The sequence below is a fragment of the Papio anubis genome, chromosome 6, assembly GCF_008728515.1.
Source record: "Papio anubis isolate 15944 chromosome 6, Panubis1.0, whole genome shotgun sequence".
NCBI lineage: Eukaryota > Metazoa > Chordata > Mammalia > Primates > Cercopithecidae > Papio > Papio anubis.
The window spans coordinates 39,309,863-39,334,208 of NC_044981.1; the positions used below are offsets into that span (position 1 = coordinate 39,309,863).

Below are 24,346 nucleotides of genomic sequence, written 5' to 3' on the forward strand. Positions count from 1 at the left end.
GTTACATTCTGAAGTAATGGGTGTTAGGACTCTAATGTGTCATATGGTGGGAGGAGGATATGAGTCTACACATAACAGTGGAGAAATGCAAACTGGTATATGAATCTCTGCAGAAAACTGAGGGAGATGGAGAGAAACCCAGAGAGACTCACAGGGAGGGAGAGAGCTGTTACCTTGTTTACATTTCGCATTTAGAAAAATTACCTCATTAGCTGTCTGTCTGCATCCATGCCCAGCTGCAAACACTAAATCAATCATTTGGGGATCAGGTTGGCTTTCTTGGACACCATAAATGGCACACTTTTGATTCTGTTTTGATTTCAGTGGCTGTCTCAAATGTCAAAATGATGGAGGGGACAGAGAGACTGAAATCTGAGGACAGACGGAGAAGAGGAGGCTTCTTCGGGCTGGAAGAATCGAGACTGCAGAGTATGTGAAGGCTCAGAGAGGATGAAACAGAAAACAAGGACCGGGCCCCAACCCTGGATCAGCCCATGAAGGTTGTCCACTTCGCCTCTGAGAGAGGCAGGTTATGGACAAGTAAGTACTATTTACCCAGAAGGCAGTGAACCTAGGGAACGTCCAAGAAGTGACATAAGGCCCAGGCACTGTGGTTTACACCTGTAATCCTAGCACTTTGGGAGGCCGAGGTGGGCTGACTGCCTGAGCTCAGGAGTTCAAGACCAGCCTGGGCAACACAGTGAAACCCCGTCTCTACTAAAATACAAAAGAAATTAGCTGGGTGTGATGGCGTGTGCTTGTAGTCCCAGCTACTCGGGAGGCTGAGGCAGGAGAATTGCTTGAATCCAGGAGGCAGAGGTTGCTGTGAGCCGAGATCATGCCACTGCACTCCAGCCTGGGCGACAGAGTGAGACTCCGTCTCGGAGAAGGAGAAGGAGAGGGGGAGGGGGAGGGGGAGGGGGAGGGAGAGGGAGAGGGAGAGGGAGAAGGAGAAGGAGAAGGAGAAGGAGAAGGAGAAGGAGAAGGAGAAGGAGTTGCATAACGGGAAAATATCAATTCAAGAGGAGGTTCCATGCCTTATTGATAATAAAGATCCAGGCACTCGATATTCTGCCTGAGTGGTCTCCTCTAATTTGTTTCTGGAAGTCCCCAGACTCACAGGTGCTCAGGAGCAGGTGGATCCTAAAGCATCTCGGTCCTTGAAGGGAAGTTCACGGGGTCCTTCATGGACCCTACTCTGGATGTTGAAGTCCAGCTCCTGCTCCCTCAGGACTCAAGGATAAACTTCGTGAGGAGAAAGCGGAGGTTAGTCATCACAGCCCTACACTGCCCTGCCCCGTTTTAGTTCCTTCCTCCCACAGCCAGAAGCTCCTAGGTCTACTGATTCCTGCAAACTGAGCCCTGGAGGAAGCCCCAGGCCTCAAAATCTGCAACCAGCTGCACTCTGAGACTAGACTGGGCGCTTGTGGAGACCCAGTCACAGGAAAAAGCATGCTTACTTCCCAGGGTTCTCTTGAGGATCACTGCACTGACAAAGCCCCATTAGCATTAGAATCAAAGGGCACCTGGAAAAAGACAAACTGAGCTTACAACTCCAAATGACCATCATTACAGCAAAGCACTCAGAATCCACCCTGTCTACCATACGAGTATCTAGGCTGTGTTTTCTTAGGTCAGTTTTGTTTTTAACTGTGTAGTGAGACCCATTGCTGAGTCATAAAATCAGTTTAATGAGTCACAACCAGCATTTGAAAAAAATAAAACAGACTAAAAAAAAGTCAGAATGCAGCATGCATATAGAGCTTGATGAAACCTGTGGTTTCTTTTACATATATGTGCATATGCACAGAGACAAAATGTAAATGTTTTTTGTACTGTGACTTGAGGTTAAAAAAGAAAAAAAGGTTGAAATGCACTGATCTAGAGTATAAGCCCCTAGAATAGTTGAGCCTGAACCCCAATGTGCAGCAGAACTAGCTGGGGAGGTTGTTAAAATGCAGATTCCCAGGCCCCACTCTCCAGAGAGTGCTGAGGCTGTATCTTACAGAGGGGCCTGGGACTCAACGTTCAACAAGCTCCCCAGGCGCATGCAATACATCTGGCCTGTGGAACACAATTCAGGAATCACGGTATGAGCAGAAGAAGCCATGTATTTGGTAGGACTGTAATATAGAAAGCCTGAGTGACACAGAAGGATGCTTGTTCCATCTTAACCCAGAGACTGGAGAAATAGGAAGAGGAGCAGATATCTGGGCGGGGATTGGGGGTGACATCAGTATCTGGAAGGATTCGTCACCCGTAGACCATGCTTGGTTGTAAATTATGCTTATAGGATTCATAGCCAAGCACAGGGAAGGGATAAATACCTTCTCATCAGATGGGTTTTATTTAGCCCTATATATTGTGACTTACTTTCCAATCTGACTCTGACATAACATTATGTGACAAAGAAGAAAATCAAAATATTTTACCCCAAAACCTGTTTCTTTGCCATATTTTGAAATGACCCTGCAAAGCTGTCCTTGGTGGAGGAAAATTTCCATCTGTAAAGAATCTATATTAACACTGTTAGATCTTTTTCTTCCAGGCCCTCCCAAACCTCCTAAGAGATTAACTAAGAGTCTAGCATCTTTTAACGGTCTGAATAGGAAACATTTGTCATCTATGTCTCTAAGGGCAGCCACTATAAGACTTCAAAAGAACTTTGGTCTCCACAATCCTTTATCTTAACCTGAACATTTCCATTCTATTAATCCCAGGTCTTCAGACAAACTCAACCAATTGTAAACCAGAAAATGTTTAAATTTACTTATAGCCTCAAACCTCCCCACATCCTTCGAATTGTCCTGCCTTTCTGGACCAAACCAATGTGTTTCTCAAATGTATTTGATTGATGTCTCGTGCCTCCCTCAAATACATAAAACCAAGCTGCACATCAACCACCTTAGGCACATGTTTTCAGGGTCTCCTGAGGGCTGTGCCACAGGCCATGGTCACTCATATTTGGCTCAGAATAAATCTCTTCAAATATTTTACAGAGTTTGGCCCTTTTCATTGACACTTTCATTTCTTATATGTCATGATTCTAAGAGCATCAGGATAGAAGGAGAGGTTGGAAGACAGATTATCTCAATCACATCTGCATTGATTAGAGTAGTACTTTTCAAAGTGCAGATCATGGCTCATTAGTGGGTCATGAAATCAACTAAGCATTTTGAAAAATAGAATAGAATGCAATATAATAGATAACATCATGGTGCGTCACTTATAATAAGGACGTTTGATTGCATATTGCCATAAAATAAAACAATCCAAAACTCAGTAGGCTTAAGACAACATTTATTTGTTCATGATTCTGCAATTTGGCAGGGCTCAGTGAGGACAGTTCATCTCCACTTCATGGGCATCAGGTGGGGTGGCTTAACTGGGGCTGGAAGATTGATTTCCAAGATGCCTCATTCACAGGGCTGGCAAGTTGTTGCTGGCTATCAGCTGGGAGCTCAGCTGGGACTTTGGTGCTTCTCCAAGTGGACTCTCCGTGTGGCTAGTTTGGGCTTCCCAGCATATGACAGCTTGGTTCCCAGGGGAAGCATCACAAGAGTAAACCTTCCAATAGGCTAGAGCTTACCAAGCCTTCATTTGGAGGCTTGGACCCTTGCTAATGTCTCACCAGCTGAAGCAGTCCAGATTCAATGTGAGAGGGGACTACAAAATAGCATGAATACTGGGAGATGGGGCTCGTTCCCGGCCACAAGCATAAGCATTATTTTCTCTTAAAGGGCCAGGTGCAGTGGCTGGTGGCTATAATCTCAGATACTTGGGAGGCCGAAGCAGGAGAATTGCTTCAGCCCAGGAGTTTGAATTCAAGACCTCAGTGAGCTATGATGGTGCCACTGCATTCTAGCCTGGGTGACAGAGCAAGACCTTATCTCTAGAAAAGAAAAAAGAAAGAAAAGAGGTGTGTGTGAGTGTGTGTGTGTCTGTGTGTGTGTTTAGTTGTATGTCTGTATAAGTAATGGGTAGCAACGGAAAACATTTTCCTAATAGTTAATCACAGTTCAGAAAGTTTGGGAAACCCAGTAGCAGAGAGCCTTGGGACACAGGGAGAAGAAAAATTCACTTTCCTTGGTTTCTTTTTCCCTGAGACCTCTCTGTATGTCTATCCCTACCTGTGCATTTTCCTGATAACTTCCCCTTTTTATTCTTTCTCTCTTTTAATCCTTTCTCCCTTTCTCTCTTCTTTCTCAGCCCTAGTGTCTCTGTCACTGAACCCTTTTTTTCACATATCACCTTTCACATTCAAACATCTCCTGCAAACATATGCACACATAAACCTTAATAGAAGCTGGGGTCCCATGTGACCCATTCTCTGCACAGCATCACATATAAATGAGCACAGTCCAGTTGCCAAAAGTAATTTTGCATTTATTTCAATTTTCCTGCAGCTCCTAAAGAATATTAGCAGAGATCCTATATAAATTACACAGACAAACTGTGAAATTCCTTTCTCTCCTCTCACAATCCCCACCTGGCAACCGCTCTGGGGCCCTTCACTTGGCAAACCCACAAAACTCTCAACAGTCACTCAGCCCAGCAGGCATTCCCCAACCAACTCCCTCCACTCACTCCCTCTTTCTTACTAGAGGCTAACTCAGCTTAGCCTCTCTGGTTCTAACTCTCTCCCCAGTGTCTTGATTCTGTGTCACAAAATATCTGAGAACTCAACTGAAAAATATTGAACTCAAAGAGGGAAGGAAAGACAGAATCTGAAGGAACAACAAGATTCTCTTTCGTTACAACGACTTGAAGAGTTATAAATTCCAAAAAAATGTGGTGTCTTAGAAAGAGCCCTGAATGTTGAGTCAGGAGGAATTTATTTTAGTTCTGACTCTGCTGCTAATTAAATGCATAACCTTTGACAAATCATTCAGCTTCTCAGCCTCCAGCTTCCTGATCTCCGTGATAAATAATGATCTCCATTTCTGATGGTGGTTGTGAGGACTGAACAAGCTGCTGTGTGTGATGTGCCTGGCACACAGCAAACAAGTAAAAGGTTAATTCTCCTTGTGATTCCTCACCTGTAGAAGAGGGCAATGATGTATGCCTTGCTCACCTCATAGGGTCTCTCTAAGGATCAAATTAGAAAATGCATGCAGACACTCTTTATAAACCACAAAGCCCGGTAACGATAATGTATGATATTTTTGGCACTTTATTGAGTGCAAAAATCTCATCCCAGTCATATTTGTGCACAATGCCTTTTTCATTACAGGGCTCATAAATAGCTAACATTTCTGTATGCCAATTATAATTATAAAAATGCAGGGAAACTACCCTTCTTCACTTCCCACCACCACCAACAACAACATACACTTTGAAGTCAAGGGAATTCTCCCTTCAAGATAATGAAAAAAGACTATGTTAGTTAACCCAAGTCTGAGGGAAGGGGGCAAAGGTTTCTTTAGCTCAGTAGTTCTCAAAGTGTGGTCGCTGGACTAGCAGCATCAGCGTCCCCTGGAAAGTGTAAGAGCAAATTATCGTGCCCCATCACAGAGTTACCTACTCAGAAATTCAGAGGGGTGGAGCTCAGCTATCTATGTTTCTGATGCACCCTCAATTCGAAGTGTAATAAGGTCAGAGGAATGGCAGCAGAGGGGATATGACTCCTATGCAGATCTGATAAGGTTTTTGGCAGGGAAACCAGCCCTTGTGGTATACAATGGTCTACCTGTTTTTAGACACTTAGGGACAAGAAAATGAAAAAATTCCAACTGGAGCACAGTATGAAGGAGCACCAGAAGGGGTTCCTTCCCCTCTGTGATAGACTGAATGCTTGTGTCCCCCTAGAATGCCTATGTTGACATTCTAACCCCAAGGAAATGGTATTAGGAAGTGGGGCCACTGGGAGGTAATTAGGTCCTGAGGGTGAAGCCCTCATGAATAGCATAAGTGCCCTCATAGGAAGAGATAGAGACAGCTTGGTGCCTCTCTCTCTTCTCTCTACCATATGAGGATACAACAGAAGACATCTGTCTACAAACCAGGAAGAGGACCATCAGCAGACACCAGATCTGTCACTCCTTGATCGTGAATTTCCCAGCCCCCAGAACTATAAAAAATACATGTCTGTTGTCGGGTGCAGTGGCTCATGCCTGTAGTCCCAGCACTTTGGGAGGCTGAGGCAGGCTGATCACAAGGTCAAGAGATCGAGCCCATCCTGGCCAACATGGTGAAACCCCATCTCTACTAAAATTACAAAAATTAGCCGGGCATGGTGACGGGCACCAGTAATCCCAGCTACTCAGGAGACTGAGGCAGGAGAATCGCTTGAATCCGGGAGGTGGAGGTTGCAGTGAGCCGAGATCACGTCTCTGCACTCCAGCCTGCGTGAGACTCCATCTCAAAAAAATAAAACAAAATTAAATTAAATTTAATTTAAAAATATATGTGTCTGTTACTTAAGCCACTCAGTGTATGATATGTTTGTTATAGTGGCTGGAGCTAAGACACCCTCTTTCCTTGGGCTCAATGCTCTCCCCCAATTCTTTGAGGAAAAAACAGCTGTTGCCTAAGAAATATCAAGTGAGAGAATGGCTTTGATTCACAGACCAGGCCAGGGTGGTGAAAACTTATAAGACAGAAGCATGATCACAATGAGGATGAGGCAAGTGAGGTTCCAGGGTGCAAAATTTAAAGGGCACTTACTTCAAGTTTGTACAAGTACAAAGTCAGCAGAAGAGAGAGCTTCTGCTTGGAGGGGTAGAGAGTCCTGAAACCTGTGAGGCCAAGACTGGGGTGGGGAATTACATGAGGAAAGAAGGGGGCATATTTATAGAACACTCTGGAAACCTAAGGAATATTCATCATGGACCATCTCAAAAGAATAGGCACCAAGGTTTTCTTGTGCGTGGTCCAAGGGGACCAGTCTACTGGATTAGAGGGCACAGTCCCCATTGTCCAGCCCCTCTGCCAATCCTGTATGTTACAATTTGTCACTGAAGAGCTTGATTAAAGACAGATGGTTCTTCTCTGAGTGTGCATTTATGGGCATGTGTTTCATTTCAAACAAAGCAGTAACAGGAAATGAAGTACAGCTATGGTTGTCCCATTGGTGGCAGGCAATAGTGATATCTTCCATGTGACAAAGCAATCCACGCTGATATGACCACCCAGCTCGAGAAATGGCACACAAGACTGACATCCTCGACTTCCCACCACCCTGGAGGGAAGCTACAGTCATACCGTGTGGGTCAGAAGAAAGGGAGGCTAGCATTCATTAGGTAACACTAATAATGGTAATAACAATGATAACAAAACCACTTTAAGGACTACCACTTAACCAAGCACTTATCATGTGCTCTGTTGCTAGGTACTGTGTTATCACCAAATCTGTCATCCCACATGGTAGCACGTCCACTTTGATCAGAAGTACATGAGCTGGTTCACTACACTGCTTGACCCAGGAGCGTCATTCAATAGACTACATAGTCTGTAGCACCGTGCAATGCCCAATCTGAGGGCCTTGGATGGGCTCCCTGAGGCTGCTACTCAAAGAGGTTAAGTGACTTGCCCAGGCCACATAGTCAGTTGGTGACAGACCACCACCTGTGTCTGCTACAGATCTATGTGAAAAGAGGCCATTTTGTCCCATGAATGGATGGGCATGCCAGGGGAAGGGAGACACCAGCTACATAAGGATGGGAGAGTAAGGAGCAAAAGACAAACCAGTGAAATTGTAGTGGCCAGGTATGAGAGGTGAGTAGCAGGCAGCCAGTGAACCTCAGAGTGAAAGGTGAAGAGGGGATCAAAGGGTCCTCCTTGGCCACTTCCACCTACAGGAGGTCAAAACTGGAGACAGGGAAGGCAGGTTGATATCCTGGACCTTCTGGGGCTGGGCTTCATCCATTCATTTCATGAATATGCACAGACGTGTGCAAAGACACACATACACTGAGCTGTACCATGAGCAAGGCACTGTGCCAAGTGTCAACGATTTTGAAAGATTTCGCCCAGCTTCTGCCTTTGAGGAGTGCATGGTCCAGAGGAGGAAGCATGTGATTGCAGTGTAGTGTGAATCATGCTGGACTAGGCTGATAGAACCTCACGAATGCACAGAGAACAGAGGTCTGGTGCCACTCAGTGTGCAGAGGAGGATGGCATGGCAGGACTGATAAGTAGCCAGGAGCCAGCTCATGAAAGGCCTTGTATGCTGAGCCAATGCTATTGAGATTGGACTTTGTCTTAAGAGCAATGGGGAGCAACTGAGCAGTTCTGAGCAGGAGAGTGGCATTATAGAATTTATTCTTTGAAAATGTTCCTCTCGCTTCCACATGGAGGAAGGATTAGAGGTGGGTGGCCAGTGAGGGTTTTGCAGTTATCCAGCTTAGCAGGATGGAGCACTGCCAACCCAGCCACAGCAAAGGGGGAGGTCGCCAGCCTCACCCTGACCCTGGACATGCCAACCATGATGGGAAGACACAGACTGTTCCACAACAACTGCTTGGCCCCCAGCCCAGCCCTGGAAGAACCATGTACCTTGACTGGCAGGGAAGCCTCCACTCGGGCCCCTGGGCACACATGGGAGGGTAGGGCCCCAGGCTTGGTACGGGCTCAGGCTAGTGCTGCTGCCCTGGAGTCAGGGCTGTGGAGAGAGGGGCAAGCCCCACTCCCAGAGAGAAGGAGCCATATGCTGTGATGGCAGGTGGTTGGTGCAGACCCTCAGCTGTTGGGGGAGTGGTCGGGGTGCCTAAAATGTCTGGGACTGAGGTTCTCAGTGCAGCCTGGAGAGCTGGAGTTGTGCGTTCTTGTTGCCATTGTTACATTGGCTCATATTGCTGAGTCCTTATTCATTAGGCTGTTGAGTACTTTTAGACATACACACACACACACACACACGCACACACACACACACACATGCACACACCCCAGTCTGGAGCACAGAGAAAACTGTCATAGGCACTCAAAATTAGAGCAAGTTAGATAAAGGGGCCAGTAAGCACAGACCTCAGATGCCCCCAGTGGTGGATTCAGGGGTCCCTGATTCTATCCATTTCTACAGATGAGCAGGATAAATATACCTCTGACCCTGTCCAGTTTTTCTATCCCATTAAATCATTCCTCAGCTGAGAAAACCAGAAACTCATTCCTGACTTGGCTGACAAATGCTGGGGAAATCTTTGGTTTTCTTAGGGTGAGCCTCTTTTTGTAACCAGAGAGCAAGAGAAGGAACAGGACCTTAAAATCGCCTCAAGTGGCTTGTGCCTGATCCTGAGGTCCAGAGAAGGAGAATGACTTATTCAAGATCACAGTTTAATTACACATGCCTTTATCCATTCACTCTCAGCAAACACAGGTCAAACACCTACCACTTGCCAAATCTTGTAGACAGTTATTACCCAGATAACCAAGCAAAGTATATGGAATGCCAGATGGCAATGGGTACTGGAGAGAAAAATAAATTGGACAAGGGGATAGACAGTGCTTTGGAGGCAAAGGTAGCTTTAAGTAGGGTCACACTAGAGTGAAGATCACAAGGAGGTAAAGCTTCTTCCGGGGGAAGTATATTCTAGGCGAAGGGGACAGTGAGTGCAGAGTCCCTAAGACAAGGCATGCTGGGGCGCCAGAAGAAAAGCAAAGATGATGGTGTAGCTGGAGGGGAGGCAGCCAGGAGATGAGTTGTAGATTAAGTCAGAGATGTGCAGAGAGTTTGAGGGAGAGGTTCTTTTGTAGAGACTTGGCCTTGACTCTAGTGGGATGGGAGCCCATGTGGGCTCTGAGCAGAGAAGGGACCTGCTCTGACAGGATTTAGTTGGCTGCTGTGCTGTGGACAGACAGACAGCTGGCAGGGTGAAATCAAAGAGTCCATGTAGGAGATCCAGGCAAGAAATAATGGTTGCTTGAACCAAGGAGGCAGTAGTGGAGGTGGGAAGAGGCAATAACACAGAGTCTGGCCATATTATGGAGGTAAAGGCAACAGTAATGACTAAACAACCAGATGCAAGGTGTGAGAAGAACAGAGTCAAAATGACCCCAAGATTTTTGTCCCGGGCTGCCAAAAAGAAGACATTGCCCATTAGCCATGTTGGAGGAGACCACAGGAGAATGGGTCTCTGTTTGAGCATCTTATTGAAGATGCCATTCAACATCTAGTGAAGGTAGACAGGAGGCAGTGGACACAAGTCCAGACCTCAGGGACCAGGTCACAGGCAGGTAGAGCTAGATCTTGAACTTGAAGATTCACAGATCACACTGCTTCTGACTGAGGAGTAACAGAAGTTCCAGAGCAATCTCACCAGCTCTGGAATGTTCAGCACTTGACGGCAGGGCTGGCAATGAAGAAGCTCCATGCAGTCTTTGGGACAACCCTGCACCAAGAGACGACAGCAACAGAGGAGCTCACACAGTAGAGCACTGGCATTCAACCCAAAGCCTCACTGTTTCCAGATACAAGTGAAGGTAAATTCCCTGCCCCCGCCCCCGCCACATTCATCCATCCTTGAAAACCTCCTGGGAGCTCACTGGGAAACTCACTGAGCAGTGAGTAATATGGTTTTGCTTAAGCCTTGCTCAAGTAGCAGAATAAGCAAGTTTGACTAAAATTCTCTAGATTCGCAAACCCCAAAGCCCTAAGCTGCAGGAAACAGACTAGCCAAGAGAGAGGAAGCTGTCTGCTGGCTATTTATGGAGCATCACCCAATCAACGAACAAGTGGAGAGGGAGGGAAGGGTGGAGAGGGAGGGTTATTTAAGGGATGTCTTAATTGGGTTTTCCAGAAGCAGATCCTGAGACAAGGATTTGGTTGCAAGTTGTTATTTAGAAAGTGAACCCAGGAAGCACCAGTAGGAGAATGAGGAAGCAAGACAGGGAATGAATGTATTAGTGAACTGATTACCTCTGTGAGTAATTAGGCTCAATTCCACTCTAGGAGGCTGTGCAGAATGTATCTCAGGGTTGTGCCACCAAGTGGCAAGGAAAGGTACTTATTCACTAACTCTCTTTTGTTGTTGAGTGTTCTTCCCACAAACCTTAACTTCCAGGCATTTCCAGTTTGTCCCTTTATTAAGCTGACCAATCTTCTTAGGCCAGAGAAAGCCTTCCAGCAGAGAGCAGCAGGTGTTTCCAGTAGGACACTGTCTGTGTGTACTGAAACCAGAGTGTCATGGGAAATTAGAAGGACACAGCACCGTCCATAATGGGTTTCACAGGAACTGCCTGGTCTCCACAAATAGGGACTCTATTTTTGGTCTGGACTCTAAGAACCACTTTCACCCCAGTAAATAGAACTGAGATGACTCTTACCATTCCTGTAAGCAGAGATAGACATGCCAGAGCAAAGTCTCACTGGTCCACACGGAAGGAAGGAAGCCTTGGTGCTCTTCAATTGGAGACCAGAGCTGTGGCAATTCCCAACCAGTGTCAGAATTTTGCAATGTGCTGGAGAGAGGCAACCCTTCCCTGGGAATCTACTGAGAGACCCAGATCTTTGGGCCCTTAGTGAGTGTTTGAGTAAATAGGTAAGCAGTGGCTGCAGCTCAGGAAGGAGGATCCTGGAAGTTAATGTCCCCAGCACAGAGCTTCAGACCAGACCACAGTGCTAACATCCTAGCCCTTCTGGTTAATAATTATCCCTAACTCCTTAGCATGGGAGGCCTGGAGATGAAAATCACAACTCTCTATGTCCTCATCAGTCTGTTGTATGTGCATGTGTACCAGATACCTAGATGCATCCTCGTGAAATTCCAGACATTCTCATCAACAAACCCCTTTGTCATCTTCATAAAATCCCAAGTTAAAGGGTCCACCCTAAGAATTGTGACTCATAGATTCCTGGAGAGATCAACTCTATGTGACTATTAGAGCTAATTTTTTCATGTCCATAGTGGGCAAAACCTGGTGAACAGCATCCATCTCTCCCTCCCCAAAATTCTGTCTGGATGAGCAGTCCTTTACGTAAAGCTAAAACCTTTACAATTGACCATATATCAGGAAACAGTAAGGTGTTTACAAGATACATGAGAGGGGATTCCCTGCCTTTCAAGAGCTCCTGAGTCCTGCCAATGAATACCTTAAGTATCTGCCCTGTAGTGGGAGACTTGCTGAAATCACTCCATGAATAGAATGTTAGAATGGCAGAATGACAGTGGCTGCCACTGATAGGTCAGAGCATTAAGGACTGGGTCTTTTGACCGACTCTAGGATCTCTCTTCAGTGGAACTCTGCCCGCACCAACGCCATTCAGCCTCCTCCTCTATGCTCAGGCAGCTACTGCTTCTCAGCCATCAGTACAGGCTACCTCATTCAAGTTGAATTTGCAATGGCTGTTGTGGTTTTTTGTTTTTCTGACCACGCAGGGAACTCTCACATAGGCTTTGGAATCATATAGTCCTGGTTTGACCAAAGCACTCTCCACAAACAAGCTGTGTGACCTTCAAATAGCTGCTTAACCCCTCTGAGCCTGTCATCTGAAAGTGGAAATGATAATGATAACATGAGGGTAAACCACATGAAAGTATCTTTGTAGGTTAAAAATTGTTGAATATTGGCAGTCTCATAGCTTCCACCTAAAACCTTCCTTGTGGGGTTCTGGGGAAGATTCTGTAAGAGAATATATGTATCACTGCTAGGACCTCAGATCTAACTAGCTTAGGACCACAGAAGAAGGTCACATTCCCCTTAGTGTCTGAACCACATCTCCTCTCAAATATCTACAGGATAGGAGTTCAAAGCCTATTCTTCTTACAGGATTCCCAGTGATTTCAGGAATCCTTGTGGCCTCTTGTTCCCTCTCCTGTGTTCCCTTCATAAAGAAGCTGATATTTATTGTGCGTTTACTCTCTGCCAAGTGTTGTGCCAAGCTCTTTGTACATAAACACCCATCTACCTCTCTACCCATGTGAGGTGGGCGCTTCTACTATCATCCCCCTTTCACAGATAACGGAACTTTGCATATGGGCTAAGAGGAATGGAAAAATTAAAAATTAAAAAAAAAAACAGATAAGGAAACTAAAGTGCAAAGAAGCAAAACGTTTTGCCAAGGTCACAAGCCAGAAAGTAGTAGACCCCAGAGCCAAAGCCCCTCCCTTCCTTGCACCACCATGCTCCTGCTGCGCTGCCTTCTTGAGCTGGTTAATGCCAGGCTCCTACAGGCTCTTCTCTCTCCATGAACCAGACGGTTCCAAGTGTGGGCACAGCACTCTCTATTTCTTCAAAGTGCTGAGATTAGGCAAATTTGTCATGAGCCTGATTAAAGGGGGAAAAAAAAGAGAACAAAATCAAGCAGAATCGGGAGTCAGAAAAGAGACATAACCATAAATGGACTTGAGATTGAAAGATCCCAAGGGAATTCTATATCAACTCTGTGGCAGCAAAATGAAAAATCTAGAAGAAATAGATATTTTCCTAGCAAAATATAAATTACCTAAATTGACCCAAGGAGAAGCAGAAAACAAGAAGGCCAATTACAGCAGGAGATACTAGAAAGGTGATTAAAGATCTACCATTATAAAAGGCACCAGGAACAGATGGTTTCACAGCTGAGTTCTATGTAACTTTTAAAGAACAAATAATTCCAGTGTTAATTAAACTCTTCTAGATCATAGAAAAAGATGAAGCACTGCAATTCACTTTATGAAACCACATTGCCTTAGTCACAGAATCCTGATATAGATCATTTAATAAAATGCAACTGTAAAGCAATTGTTCCCATGAATGTAAATGTAAAAATCTGAAATAAAGCACCAGCAAATGAAATATGGCAAAATCTCATTACGATCAAGTTGGATTTATCCTAGTAACACAGATTTATAACAGGAAACCAATTAATGTAATTCATCACATCACAAATTCAAGGGAAAAAACATGTGGTCATATCAATAAATAATGAGTGTTTGATGAAATAAAAACTCTAAATTAAATAGAAATGGAAGAAATTTGTTTATTCCTTCAACAAATATATATAGAGTTCCTACTATGCATCCAACTGGGTTTTAAACCCCAAGGACAAAAACAACCATGACCAAAACAGACAAAAATCCCCTGCCTTCATGAGGCTTATATGCTAATGAGAAAGGCAGGTAATAAACAAAATGCATAAGGAAAGTATATACTATGTTAGGGATGTATGCTAAGGAGAAAAAAATTATAGCAGGAGATAGGATGTTAGAAATTTAGACAGGGTGGGCCGGGCGCGGTGGCTCAAGCCTGTAATCCCAGCACTTTGGGAGGCCGAGACGGGTGGATCACGAGGTCAGGAGATCGAGACCATCCTGACTAACACGGTGAAACCCCATCTCTACCAAAAAATACAAAAAACTAGCCGGGCGAGGTGGCGGGCGCCTGTGGTCCCAGCTACTCAGGAGGCTGAGGCAGGAGAATGGCGTAAACCCAGGAGGTGGAGCTTGCAGTGAGCTGAGATCCGGCCATTGCACCCCAGCCTGGGCGACAGAGCAAGACTCCGTCTCAAAAAAAAAAAATTTAAAAAAAAAATAAAAAAAAAAAGAAATTTAGACAGGGTGGTCAGGGAAAGTGTTACTAAAAGTGACACTTGAAGAAAGGGAAGGGACAGCCACACGTATGGGATCATTCCAGACTAGGAGCAGCAGTGTACCCTAGAGAACAGCTTAAGAAGGCCAGGGTTCCATGGGGCAATGGAGGACACAGTATTAATTATCCAGTAGAAGCAACCAGAGTATGAGTGTTCAGCAAAGCTTCATTGAACACCCGTGAGATAACAAGGACAACACAGAGAAGTGACTTCTGCTACCTGTGGACATGGCTACTCTGGGACTCACAGGCCCCCTGCCCTTACCTGAGGCTTTCTGCCCTTCCTCGGCAGGCACCCTGTGGCAGGCCAGCTGAGCATTCTCACATCAGAATCCCTAGACCCCTCCATCCCCTGAGTCCAGAACCCAACAGAACCTGCAGACCCACTGACGGAGGAAGTCCTCCCCTCCCCCATCCCAAGGCAGGCTCTTTTACCTGAGGATAATGGCTTTCATGTGATGTCTCCTCTTCCACACAAGAGCCCCACACCTGAACCCACAAAGCTGGGCTGAATTCCAAGCCCAGACAAAGCCACCACAATCACTACTGGATACATGTTCCACAGCGTGGGTGACTCAGCCGGAAATCACACTTTGTCAGGGACTCCAAAGGTCTGTGTTATTGAGAAAAGACATTTTCTAATTCTTTGAAGGCACAGACTGATGAAATATACCAACATTTCCATGGCTATAGAGAGTGTATAGACAGATGCGCTCTCTGTCTATTGAAAGAATGGGTAGTCAGACTTGGGCTGACTTCAACGTTTTCTCCAAGAACAACGGTTAGGTACTTGGTCTACAGTTCTCCACCTAAGGATTCAGACTGGCAGTTTTCCTAAAATAAGGGAAGACAGTTCCCAAATGAACCCCTTTCAACTTCCAAAGTCCTCAAACTGTCAGCTGCCCCCAAGTGACAGTTGTCCTGCTAAAAATTATTCAACTCTAGTCAGCTCCCACACCTATGAAACACATCTTGCAAAACGCCTGGCATGGAATGTGAAGCTCAGCCCCACCACTTTATTGGAGACACCTTTTGATGAGGTTAAATGGTCCCCTTCTGTGAATTCTCCCTATAGAAATGAGTGTTAAGAAAGTGTTAAAAGTTAAGATCAAAGTCACAGGGAACAAATCAGTAGGGCTCCTCTCCGATCACCATCTCCTATGGTGATCAGAGTCTCTGAATCTCTCAGGCCATAGTTTGCTGACCCCTGGTCTAGGCTTCCAAATCAAAGGAGATGATTATGAGAAAGGGCTATTTACACTTCTGACAGGCAGCATCTGATATGGTTCACATCATGGACTTGGGAGCCAGCCTGCTTGTGTTCCACCTCCAGCTGGGTCACTTATCAGTTGTGTGATCCCGGGCAAGTGATAAGACCAACGGCAAGGATTGCATGCTTCAGACCAGAGGGTTGAAAACCTGGCCTTGGGAACTGGTGCCTGCTCTGAAAATGGAGAGGCCATGGCTGCCAAAACCCCTTTGTTGACTCTGACCATGTGGTTGGCATATTCTAGAAATCTTTCATCTTAGGGTCGTCAGTGCTGTCAACAGTGAGAACCAGGTGGTGCATAGGGTCCTCCTGCTACATAGACTGAAGATTAGCCTTATATCAAAGCATCAACACCGAGTTGGTATCAGAAGACCTCTGGCTCCTGGATCCACCACTTACTAGATTGAGAACTCCAGGCAACTTCTTTAAGCTTGCAGAACCACAGTTTTTTTGTATATAAAGGGGGAATGTTAATGCTCCATCAAAGTTATTAAGAGAATAGAATGAAATAATGCTCGTGGCAAGATCCACTTAATCAGAGCTACTTAATGTATTTAAAGCATCTGATTCTCTAGAGGATATTAGAGATTGGCTTTTTATGATTCTCCACCCAACTACCTCACCATTTGACACTTCTCCTCTACCTCATCCATCCATGTTCAATCCCGATAAATAAGCTGATAAAGTCCAGTGCCCAAAGACCAGGATCACCATCATAGTCAAAACAGAGTTAGTCTCCCTCCCACGCAAAAAGGGAGAGCATGCACCCTGAGGAATCATGGAACAGCTCAGTAAGAGGGAGTGAGGATGGGCTTGTCACAGCGTTTGTGCTGGTGCTGAGGGATTTCGGAGAAGGCTTAGGAAGCAAGGGTTGTTCTAGATTTGGTGCTGTCTGAAGTTGGATTAGACTTGTCAATGGCAAAGAAATAGGGTCACTCGTATTAGCTGGAAGAAAGGGATGCTCATTCTTCTGCAGCTTCATAATATCCTGTATTTCTCATGTTCCATTATGGTCACAGAGAGACCTCATCTGATCTCAACATTGTATGAAACTGTCTGTGTTCAATAGGAACCACCAGGACCTAGCTAGTAGTTGCCAGGACAGCTGCCTGGACTGTTTATTTATTTGTGTGTTTGTTTCCTTAATGTATAACAGTAGGTATCAATACCTAGAAAACTTAAGTGCCTCGTGACTCAAGGGTGATGTGTTTACATATACTACATAATGTCTACTCCCAGCTTTATCCAGGAAATATTACCTGTAGTCGCTCCTCAAGAAGGGCCAGAGGATGGAGGCTTTTCAGCAGCCAGTGAGGAGACAGGAACCTGGCTGGGGATGAGCTAGGCTCAGGTGTCTGGATGGACAGAGGGGTGTCCAAGGCCTGTGTGTGGGTAGAAAGCAGCTGGTCCCAGTGTCTGTCCTTCACACCTGTGTTTGCCAGCCCCAAGCAGTAGGGAGCCATGTCTGCCTGGATGCCCTCGCGTGCAGGAAAATGACTAACATTTTACTAAGCCAGGAGAACTGATCTGAAAGAAGTCTACTGACTTGGGAAGGACATTCGCCAGGGAGTCAGAAGAAGTAAAATTGCCACCCGAGGGCTGTGTGACCTTGAGTAGGTTGCTTCCCCTCTCTGGGCCTCAGGGTCCTTAGGGTTGTAAGAAGCAGACTAGGCCCTAAGGTTTCTTCCGTGTCAGGCATCCTAGAGGGGTTAGGATTGCCACTGAGATGCTGAACAAATGATAAGGCAGGCACTTCCCCGACAAATAATTTTGTGTTGGTGGCAGGAGGAGAGAAGAAAGCTGGGACCAGGAGAGCCGAGCCAGGAGCTTTTGCCCAGCCCATCATCTAAATGACCATCAGACTCTCAGGTGTTGCAGATAAAATCCCCTGGCATGTGATCATAGGTGACATCTACCCAGCACTCATGATCATAGTGTCAGGCACTACTCTAAGCTCTTTACATGATCAATAATTTAACCCTCACAGTAACTCTGTGTTCTAAACAGTACTATTTGTCCCATTTTACAGATGGGTAAATTGAGGCATGGAGCTGTTAAGTCACTTGCCCAGGATCACACAACCAATAAGTGACCCGGCTGGAGGTGGAACACGGGCAGGCTGGCTCCCAAGTCCGTGATGTGAACCGTACCAGATGCTGCCTGTCAGAAGTGTAAATGGTCCTTTCTCATAATCATCTCCTTTGATTCGGAAGCCTAGACCAGAGGTCAGCAAACTATGGCCTGAGAGATTCAGAGCTAAATCTCGCTGACCAACTGTTTTTGTAAATAAATTGCATTGAAATACACCCACACTCATTTATGTATTGTCTAACTTGCAAACAACAATGACAGCAATGAGAAGATGCAAGAGACCATAGGCCTGCAAAGCGTAAAACATCAACTTTCTGACCCTTTATAGATAAAACTTGTTGACCCCTGACCTACAGCATATACCTAAGGTGTGTCCTATGTGTCCTAAGATGGCTCTGACACTTGCTATGTGACCCCAGACAAGTTACTTTTCTGAATCTGTTTCCTCATCTGTAAAATGGGCTTGTGGGAATTTGGTGAGCAAGTGTGTGTATGTATAAGTGCCTGACCCAAGGCAGGTGTTTGACACGGATTTGCAGCTATCATTGCTAATAGTATGATGAAAATTTTGACTGATTCCTATGATATCACTGAAGACAGGGCAGAGACCTTTAGGGCCACTTTATGGGCGATGAAATCCTGGTGCAGAGAGAGGATATTGCGAGAGGCAGAGCCCAGGTCTTCCCAGTCCAAGTCCTGCACTCTGCTGCCTCCTCTTCCTTGCCTTCCAATCCATAGCTGCCCTAGTCCTCATTCGTGTTTGCCAGCGTACGGAGCAGCCCTTCTGTGTTTGTGTTTTCAGCATCTGTAAGTACCCACAGCCGCACAGAGCTTGCCAGCACAGACATTTGTCAAAGATGACACGCCAGTCATCCATGCCACCGGAGACAGTGACAGATGCGCTCTCCAGCCCCACCATCCAGGCAGTGGAGGATAGATGGGGCCTTGGCACTGGCGCCCGCTCTCAGCCTGGCATGTGCAGGGAGCTGCGGAGCAGGCAAGAGACAAATTGCAGCCTGCTCAGTGGGCAGGAGGCTCAGTGTGCATGCAGGCAGATGTGGCTGCAGCCTGCCCCTGAACCAGACACCTGCCTGCTCTCTCCACTGCCCTAGACCTGCCCAAATCTGGTGTTTGCTTAAGACTTGTATGCGGTCACCGATGAGGAGGTGAGTGCTCATGGGCTTTGGGTTGTTTCCAATAATAATAGTGATGATGGCTGTTGCTAACATATGCTGCTCTGCTGCTGTAAGTCCTTAGCATACATCGAGCTCTTTAATCCTTAGCCATCCGGTGGTGGAGGTACAGGAAACTGAGCCTAGAGAGGTTGGAGGCCTCCTCCAAGGTCACACATTAAGTGGCAGAGGCAGGACTCGAATCCAGACACTCTGGCTCCAGAGTTCACTGCCCCTCAGGACTACTATTTAATATTTGAGAGCCTGGAGTGGAGGAAAAATCGTGACCAGGCAAAGGATTCAGGTAGGCAGGGCTCACCACTAACCTGAGTGGACAGGAACAGGTTGCCCTGTCTCAATTTTTCCACGAGAAAAAAATGAGCAGGGGCTGCTATTGCAAGGCCCTGCGAGGTCCCAGACCAGCTCCAGAGCAGGCCTCTCTCTGTTCTTCTGGGACCCTTGGGTACCGGCTCCTCTGCTGACACACATTCACTCCCTCCACCCAATAATTCCAACCCGGATCCCCTGGAGTATCATCTCATAGTTCATTAAACCGTCACCTCTGCGTCCCTGAGGCAAGCTTGCAGTCCGCTGAGATTTTGTAGGGATGTTTATGGCTAGTGGCAGCAAAGGGAACAGACCACATAAAACAAAAAGAGACAGTATGAGCTGTTAAAAAGTTTCCAAAGTCTGGCATAAAAGCTTCCACGGGTGTTTCATTCACACAAATGACCAGCTTCCCCCCGCTCTGGATGAAGGGTTTAAAGAAACCAAAGTCTGGGGTCTGGTTCAGTTCAGCCAGTCTCTTATCATGCGACCTTCCTTGCAAAAGTACCTGTCTTTCTCTGAGCCTTGGTTTCCTCGTCTGTAAAATGGGTATAATGATAGTACCTATCTCATAAAATTATTGTGAGGATTAAAACACAAAAAAACACTTAGAACAGGGCCCGATACATAGTGAATGCTCAACAAATGCCAACTGTTCCCATTCTCTGGTTTTTAGCTTTCTCAGTGGGAAAACGAGGAGGTGAGTTTCATGCCAGGTATGGGCTTCTGGCTCGAACATTCTGTGACTTCATGATGTTCCTAGGGTGCTCCCTTGTCTCCTCCCACTTGCCTGAGTCTTTCTTCTTTGTATCTGTGAGCCCTGACCAATTAGTTTACTCACAAGTGTGGGGTGGAGAGAACTACACGAACAGGAAGTGTTACCACTCTTATTCACAGTGGTGAATTGTTCCAACCTTCCATCGAATGGATCCACCTCCATCGGTCGACACAGCTGGGGAATCTGAGCTATTGTAGCTGGAACTCTGTTGACCACATCCTGCAATGACAGACCTCAGAATCCTTCCTGAACCTTCAGTGGGAAGGAGTCCATGCCAGCCCACCTGTGTAGACCAGGCCTCATCAGCCTGAATTTGCAGAAATAAGTAATTCCCGTTTCCCTGAATTCATGCAGAGGACACCCACGCTGGGAAGGAATTTCTCTGGCTTTTCAAGCTCCATAAACACTTGAAAAGTCATTTTATTTTTCAATCTGTGGGCAGGATGCCACCAAATGAGGAAGCCTCATTAAACAGACCTTGAAGGCTTTTTTTGTTGTTGTTTTTTGTGGGAGTGGGATGAGGTTTGGTGTTGGCTTTTTTTTTCCCCCACTGACGCTTTCTGAATAAACACATAAATCAGCATCATCTATATTCATTAGATATCGTGCCTTGTTCAGTACAAAATTACCCCTGTTTTGCATGATTTTCCCCCCTTGTGATTAATATAAATGACTTAAGTTAATTATGTTTCTCTTCATGGAAAAATGTATTTGTCGAAGTGCTGAAACATCAATAAAAAATAAACACTGTCATTTGAAGAAGGGCTCATTTGCAAATAAGTAGTTGGGGTGTGGGGAAGGGAATGGACTCACCCGTCTGGAGGTGTCATTCTGATTGAGTAGGCACACTTCATATTTACTAACAATGACAAAAGCATTTTTCTTAATTAAGCACTCACAGGTCCTGATGAGGTAGATTGATGTCATCATTATTAACAATAATGACACCTCAGGCGTAGAGAAAACAATTTTCCTTACTAGAGAAAACTAACACTGGGTATTTTATCAGCCAGACCTCCAGAACTAGGCCCAGCATGCGGACATTGCAGGAATAGACCAAGAGGCAAATACAGATGATTGGAGTGGGAGGGAAGAGAAGTGAAGAAAAGCAAACCACGAAGCTGGTGTGGCATCTCAGAGCAACATGGAAGCTTAGGGATGAGACAGCACAAACACCTCCCTGGGCCAGTGACAAGACTAAGAACCAAAGAGGGGACTTGCCTCTCTGGTGCACAGCATGTTAATAGCAGAGCCCAGAGAGAACCCAGGACTCTTGACTCCCGGACCCCCACCCTTTCCCTGCACTCTGCTGCCTCCCTGGCCACCAGGGATCAAAGGCTCCCCTCTCATTGGAGTAGGTGGTCAATGGCACCAGCAAGGTGCAGGGACTCAGATTGCTGGACAGTCAGGACCCCAGGGAAATCTACGGATTACTGACTTTTTTCATGGTATCTGGAGTAGCCTCTCCCCACACTGACTGTCTTAGTTTGGGTTTCCTGAAGGCAGACCCTGAGACAAGATTGTAGGTGCTGGTGTTTTATGTAAGAGGTGAGCCTAAGACACCAAGGGAGGTGGAGAAGTGAGATGGGAAAGGGAGGAAAGCCAATACAGGGCACATGTATGAGGGGGTTACTGCTTTGGACACTTGGACTCACTCCCCCGAGGTGCGACTGCAGAGAATACGCCTCTGAGTTGTCCCAGTGCTGGACAGTGAGGCAGAAATATTTATTTACTGACCTCTGGGGCCTTTAATTTCCAACCTTTCTGGGTCACTCTGTACCTAAGCTGAGCAAACTCCCATAGTACCAAAAAAAACCAGAGATCCAAAACCCTGAGCAGGTGAGTAGGAAGCGCTAGTGGTCACGGTCACTGTCTATGGCAGATGCAGGTGAACCTGAAGGTGGTACAGGTGGATGTGGGTGGGGCAGGCATGTCATCTACTACATCACCCTTATCTAAGTAATCCCAGCCTTCCGAGAAATCCCCCTTCCAAGTAAACATGATCATCTTGTCCTCTGATGGTCAGAAACCATTTATCTGGCCACTTTATTTTATTTATCTTCTTAAATATTATTTCTGTCTCCCTAAATATACCATAAAGTGTTCGAGGGTAAAATTAAGGCCATTATCATTCTGTCATTCAACAAATATTTATTGAGCACTTACTCTGTGCTGGACTATCTTTAAGGTGCTAGGAATATAGCACCAAAGATAAAGAAAATCCTTGTCTTCAAGGAACTTGCATTTTAAAAGTAGAGCTAGACAATAAACACGTAAATAAATACTATAATTTCAAGTAGTGATAAGTGGCTCAAAGAAAAAAAAGCAGTGTAAAGGGGATAGCATAATGGAAGTGCAGTACTCCTGGGGACATTTGAGCAAAAGCCTGAATGAAATACAGGAGTGAACCATGCAGGAATCTGGTGGAATGGCATTCAATCAAAGAGAACATCAGTGCAAAGACCCTAGGGAATAACAGGAAGGCTGACATGACACTCAGTGGAGTGAAAAAGAAGATGGTAGGAGCTGAAGAAGTGGACAACCACATCATCTAGGACCTTATCTTTAAACAGTGCCTGGCACAAAAGAAAGGTACTCCAAACTGACTGGATACGTAGATGGGTGGATATAACAGATGGATGGATGGGAATAATGACAGACTAGCGGATGAAGAAAGCAGCAAATAAAGAAGCAGGTTCTATAAGTAGAGTGTGGTGCCAATGGTGCATTCAAAGCCAGACTTTGCAGAAATAGCAAATATTGAACCCAAAGTACCCAATGAACAGCTATTAGACCAAGGAAGCAGTTGAAGGAGAAATGTTCCTCTCTGGGCTTCAGCCAATGAGAATCCTAGAAAGCTGAGTGTCCTTATCTTTCTTTACATTCCCTGCAGAGGCCCAGCTTCTCCCCTATGGTGAGTATCCAATAACATTAAATGGTATTACAGTGGATTAATTAAACTTTGGTGGCTGGAAGCTAGTGAATCATTCCCTCCATCACATATTACCATGTTTACTCATCAGGGCTCCATTTTTAATAGTGGTCTTTTAATTAAAGCATGTCACCACAGTCCATTAGGGAAGAATTTGGAGGATGAGATGTACGTGTGGGAGCGAGCATCATTTAATTCAGCAGTTCTTTACTGAGTGCCTACTATGTGCCGGCAAGTCTTGAGGTACTATGAGAGAATAAGGTGCACGTGAAGGGACTCAAGGAACTTATGTGATCAAACAAAGTGAATTCACACTCACGATCAACTGAGGAGCACTGGCATATTAATCATTGCTTGCCAACTAACCAGAATTCTTTATTAGCAACTTCTCCCACCTAGTTTACTTTGGAAGAACCAGGCCAATCATAAGAAAATTCTGGGGCTTTTCTTTTTCAGCAAAATATCCAGGGTATGCTGTGGCCTAGACCCTGATGCAGTCGTATATCTTTGGAAAAGCCTCCTAAAACTTCTGAGCCTCAATCAGTCTCTTCAAGAATAAAAGGAGAGGTTGTTCTTATCCAGAAATTCTCTGGATTCCAGCTGTAACATTTTCTCTTCTGTGACCCTCCAAACCTCCAGGCCCAGACCATGAGGATGGGTTTTCCAGAATGGTGGCAATTTCATCTAATGTCACTCTAAGATTTTCATCCACCAGAGAAAGATCCTTTTCATTACATTCATGACATTTTGTTTTCTGAATTTTCAAAGAGGACCAAGAAGACCTGCTTGGAAGTAGGAGTAGTTACAGTGCATGCACTATGTGTGCACTCAGATGAGGAGGAACAAACCACATACTACCAGAAAGGCAGGCTCTATTCATGGGGAGACTGGGTGAAAGGCATTGGAACCAGACCCTAAAGACTAGGTAATAGTTGGCGAGTAGGAGAAACGGAGGGAAAGAGCCCATTTTCAGCCTGATTCTAGCCATGTTCCAAGTATAGATCCTCACTTTGCCACTGCATGACAAGCTCCTCCAGGAGGAGGGACCAGGTCTCTTTTTCTTTTGTCTGAGCTTCTTCCTTCCAGTTCTTCACTCCTCCAGTCTCATAGGTTAGGGTCCACCTGTGTGATGATGGCTCCCACATTTCCATCTCCAGCTCAGCACCTCTCTGCGGAGCTCCCTATTCGGTCAGCTACCTGCCTGGCACAGCACTTAGAGGCTTCAAGACATCCCAAACAACGTGGACAAAATGAGGCTCCTATTTCTGTGTCCA

The 24,346-nt window shown here is 45.6% G+C and overlaps 1 long non-coding RNA gene across 1 annotated transcript; it reads left to right on the forward strand.

The window, feature by feature from the left end:
* Window positions 1–360: 360 nt before the first annotated feature.
* On the forward strand, window positions 361–18,078 carry LOC108585440. The gene is made up of 2 exons (XR_002521545.2): window positions 361–540; window positions 17,802–18,078. It is a non-coding gene; the product is annotated as an uncharacterized LOC108585440 (long non-coding RNA).
* The last annotated feature ends 6,268 nt before the right edge of the window (window positions 18,079–24,346 follow it).